Source organism: Phalaenopsis equestris, unplaced genomic scaffold (genome assembly GCF_001263595.1).
Source record: "Phalaenopsis equestris unplaced genomic scaffold, ASM126359v1 Scaffold232908, whole genome shotgun sequence".
Classification (NCBI taxonomy): Eukaryota; Viridiplantae; Streptophyta; class Magnoliopsida; order Asparagales; family Orchidaceae; genus Phalaenopsis; species Phalaenopsis equestris.
Window position 1 is genome coordinate 294,103 of NW_018250867.1, and position 5,450 is coordinate 299,552.

Consider the following 5,450-nt stretch of genomic DNA (forward strand, 5'->3'; position numbering starts at 1 on the left):
AATAAATGAAGAAAATTTCCTCTCACATTCCAAGGGAAAAGGTCGCGTACAAAAGAGATAAGCATCTCCTCTCTTTACTTCTTTTTTTTTCTTTTTTTCATTAAGGAAGAAAGAGAAAAGTAAATGAATCAAAAAGAAAAATGGAAATAAAATGAAGACAAACAATAAAGAAAAAAAATATTTAAAAAACATGTATCTCTCTCTTCTCACTTAAGCCTTTGCTCCGAAGAAAGCATTCCAAATAAAAAATAAAAATATTCTTTCTCTTCAATCCTCTCCTACGGGTAGGGTGAACATATGAACTCTTTTCAAGCCTCCCCTACGGTGTGAACAAACGAACTCTCTTTAAGCCTCCCCGAACTTCTTCTAAGCCTCTCCTCTGGGACGAGCAAGCAAGATTTATTTCTATCATTTAAACCTCTCCACTGAGATGAGCAAGCAAGAACTATTTCTATCATTTAAGCCTCCCCCCGGATGAGCATTCCAAGTATCTGTCTCTTTACTTGAGCCTTGCCTATTTGATGAGCAAACAAAGCTTCAGCTCTCCCTCAAGAAATCTTCAAAAACTCATTCTCAAAAATCAAGTTGGAAAAAACTATGGAGGTGGTTCCCTACCCTGAAGTGACAAGGTCCGTAAAGAGTAAGGTGTGTATCTTCCCACTAGCAAGTTTGTGTGATTACCCCCGCGAAGGCCGCAACAATATTGCTTAAGACCTGAGTATGGTGAGGCCCACCGAAGGTGTGTTCCAACAATAGTAAGAAATATGAGTACGGAGCAAGCTTAATTGGGTATTTTTTAATTCAAAATCTAAGATGAATTATATTCTTCAAGAACCTAAACACTAGCAAATGATTACTTCTCGAAAAGACTTGATTCACTAAAGAGCAACAAGAAGATTGTTAAAAATTTTTAAGGCTTTACGGAATAATGCTTTAGAGACTAATAAGTTTTTAATTCTTATCGCAACTTCACCACCAAAAAGTAAAAAACTCGGGAGTTTCATGTATAGTTTAAAAAGTAAACCTCCTCGATGAGCCAACGGAGCCAGCAACACCGAAGGCGTCGTCATAAAAAATGTCGCAACCCGGCCGGCCAGTCCCTTGGGTCATCCAAACCAACCGCAACCTAGTCAGTACTGACAATGAGAGACTGCCAGATCCACCATTGAAAAGAACTCAACATCGAAATGCCAATCGTCGCAGACACAGAGCTTTTCTATGCGAAGAAAGAAGACGCCTGGAAAGGGCGGAAAATTTACTTACCCCGATTTCTGAGGGGAAAATCTACGACCCTGGCATGAGGAAAACTTTCGCCAGTCTGTCCGCTATGGAGAATGAGTCTGAATTCCCTACGGAGCAAATACAATTTGAAGTACCGGAGGAGTTTTACAATGGTTGACCAATGTGCGACGTCGAAGTTCCTATTCAGTTATCGACAGGAGGGGCATTCATGGAGTGTCTGACATGCAATGTTCTACACTTAGACCACTATGTTTCATTTGAAGAATTCATAGCTGTCGACACGGGACGCCAGGAGACGGTTTACCCGGATACCGAATTGTACATTCCCTTACTCGTGGAGCCAAGTCAGACGTGGTATACTACATATGTGGAGATGGTAGATCCGCCTTGCCGATCTTAAAGGATCCCTATAGTGGAATTGGAAAGAATAAATAAATTTAAGAGGAGAGAATTCAAATTATACAAAGAAATTCGAGGAAATATCATCAATATTTTGGAAGGCATAGAGCTATACACGGGAGTCTTCTCTAAAAGTGATGAAAGGAGAATCCTAGACTGCATATTTGATTTAAGAGACAAGGGTCGGGCTAGCCTACTGATGGAAATAACTTATTCTGAGCCACGAAGATGGATGAGAGGAAAAGGCAGGATAACCATCCAATGCGGATGCTGCTATAATGTCACTAAGGATAGACAAGAGAATCCCCTAGGGATCTTTAGAAATGATGAGGTGGATCGAATGCCCTCCAAGATAAAATGGATGATCAAGAGAATGGTTAGATGGAGCATACTGTCGGCTGATTGCATTCCAAACAGTTGTATCATCAATATCTACTACGAGGGAGATTGCATTCCCCCGCATATAGACCATCATGATTTTGTGAGTTCTTTCTGCACGGTCTCCTTCATGAGCTAGAGCAATATACTATTTGGAAAATAAATTGATGTTATTGGCCCCGAGGAGTTCAGGGGATCTGTTAAGATTCCACTGCCGATAGGTTAAGTACCAATTCTCAAATAAAATGGAGTAGACCTCGCCAAGCACTGCATCCCAGGGGTATGACACTGCAGAGTGTCTGTGACTTTCAAAATGATGGACAACACAAGATGTCATACAAATTCGGATCAGATCGGAGCTAGAGGAGCTACGCCTGTACGAGCTATGAGAGGGTTGCACCTCTAAGTACACGCAAAGAGAATTCTTGTCCTGCATCGTTGCTTAGTAGGTCAGCTTGATCAAGGACTCGTCCCACAGAGGATAGACAAACAGTTCTTTTTGTCACCTTTTACACTACGTCAGAGCAGCGTATATGATATATATTCAGCATGTGATGTTCTAGATGTATTCAGCATGAGATGTTTCAGATGTACTTTTGATGCTTCCAGCATGTATTCAATCTGTAACACCTATTTTGAGCAGATCAAAGAAATTTATTTCAGAGTGCAATTTGTTTCTTGAATTGCCCTTTGTGCGATGAGTCAAGAGCCGCCAAACCATACGTTGGTTCAAAACTACAACGAACAAAGAACAAAACAATAAAAACTTAATGATAATGAAATTTGAATAAAATATTTTTTTTGAAAGATAAAACAAACCAATGAAAATTGAATCTTTTCAATATATGTATATATATATATAAAAGAAAAATAAATTTGCTTGAGTTTGTTTCTCTCGAGTTCTATGTCTCTTACTCTTTGTTTGCGCAACACGATTATTCTTGTCTGCACCAACTTCTTCACATCCTCTGGAGTTCCATACTCTATATAAAGTCTCATGATTTTTCCTCACCAATGTCAATCTTCACATGTCACATATTTATGAACTCAGCACCACAAATCCTTTACACTATTTTTATAATATTCTTAGGGTCAGTACCTAAATTATGATCCCCATCCTTACCTTCAAGATAGACCTCTTTATGCCCTATTCCCATCTTTGCATTTTGGATAGGCCTCTTTACGCCATATTCCCATCTTTGCATTCGGGATAGGCCTCTTTACGCTCTATTCCCATCCTTACATTCGGAGTAGGCCTCTTCAAGACCTATTCCTATCTTTACATTTGAGGCTGGCCTTTTCAAGCCCTATTCCCATCTTTGCATTTGGGATAGGCCTCTTTACACCCTATTCCCATCTTTGCATTCTAAGTAGGCCTCTTCAAGCCCTATTCCCACCTGTAAATTTGGGATAGACCTCTTTACGCCCTATTCCCATCTTTGCATTTGGGATAGGCCTCTTTACACCCTATTCCCATCTTTTTTTTATTGGAGTAGGCCTATTTATGCCCTATTCCCATCTTTACATTCGGGGTAGGCCTCTTCAAGCCCTATTCACATCTTTGCATTCAGGATAGGCCTCTTCACGCCCTATTCCCATCTTTGCATTTGTGATAAGGGTGGGCCTCTTTACGCCCTATTCTCGTCCTTACATTCGGGGTAGGCCTCTTTACGCTCTATTCTCATCTTTGCATTTGGGATATGTCTCTTTATGTCGTATTCCCATCTTTACATTTGGAGTAGGCCTCTTCAATCCCTATTCCCATCTTTACATTCAGGGTAGGCCTCTTCAAGCCCTATTCCCATCTTTTCACTTGTGTCTTCTCTTGAGTTAGATGTGAGTCCTTGCACTTTCCACTCAATCTGGTCTCCTCATGCATAATTCTATCTCCTTGAGATTCTTAAATTGAAATCAAAATTTGAAGTAAATTTTGAATTATTCAATTCAAATCTTCTCTGGGACTGTTGGTCTGCCCGACGATTTTCCCCGGAATCTCTTTTCTTTTCCCCACTGAGAGTATCTATTACTCCCCAACGGAAAGAACTATCACTCAATTCTACACTTCATTCTAGGTTTGTTGACTTAAAAGTCTATGTTAGTTTTGTTGATCTCATCGGTTAACGCTAATACATGCGGTATGCTTGCCCAGCACACCACACCTATTAGGGGTCCATTTGTTGACCTCACTTTTGGTTGAGTTCTAGTCTTTCCTTTTTTATTAGCTTAGGGTCTAGCCATAGGACTTTCTTATTGACTATTCCTAGAGGACTAAAAAAGGAACCCTCACTGTTATAATTTCTAAACTATTTTTTGCTCAACTTGAAGTTCCACATATTGGTCCTGACTGACTAGAGGAAAATATGTTGAGATTTTCATAGCTATTTTATACTGTTTTTGATGATATTACACTTTAAAGAAAGGTATTTTTGATGTTTTGTTACAAGAATGATGAATTAGGGTCATTGGAGCAAAAAGATGCAAAAAAGAGCAAATTTAGAGTGAAAAGGGCCAGAATGTGCAAAATTGAACTAGGGCGCCGACGACGAGATTTTCCCAGCCGACGACGAGATTTTCCCGAGACATCCAGAATTAATTCATTATTAAGGTTCGCCGACGGCACCCTTGAGGCCGCCGACGGCGAGCTCAGTGGTTATGCCTAATCAGGCTTTGGATAAGGCAAAATTTTGAAGGGATGCTTAGGCAACTCTTGGGAAAGCTCATCCACAACTTTAAAAGACTATTTTGGACGAAAATTAGAGAGGAGAGAGAGTTCTTGAAGGTTAGAAAGGTTTCAATTGTGTGTAAAAATTGTGAGGAATTCTTCGAGAGATTGTAAGAGTGGAGGGAAAGTGAGAGATTTCTTCCTCCTTGCTGCTTCGAAGAGGAATTCTATGTGATGTAAAGAAAGGAAGAGATTCAGAGGAACTTCGAGGAGTGTTCTTGGGGGAGAAATTAGAGATAAGTTATTTACTTGTTGTAGTTTGTATGACCTTGATTTTATATATGAATTCCAAGTTTTGTTATTTTTTCCCCATGAGATCTGAGTAGTTTTCTTTGTCTTTGTCCTTGTCTTGAGATTTGTGAAATGGTGATTTGAATTGGTGAAACCATTAAATCCTTAAGAAATTGTGATGATTTTTTCACTTCGATCTTAATTTATTTTCAATCTGGCCAATTGATTTATTAAAATATGTTGAGTATTACAACTAAAGTGAGGATTACATCCAAGATTCAGGGAGGTCAAATCCCTTAGAAGTTGGGTGCAAATAAATAGGAAAATAATATTATCGGGCGTAGAATTGGAGATTTTAGAGTGACAGACTAAAATCCCCAATTCGGTCCTATCGTTTGGGTGCTGAAGTGTAGATTTTAGCCCTCAGGCGAGGGGAACGTGGGAGCTCCGAAGTGAGAGCCGGTATCCTCCCAGCCTA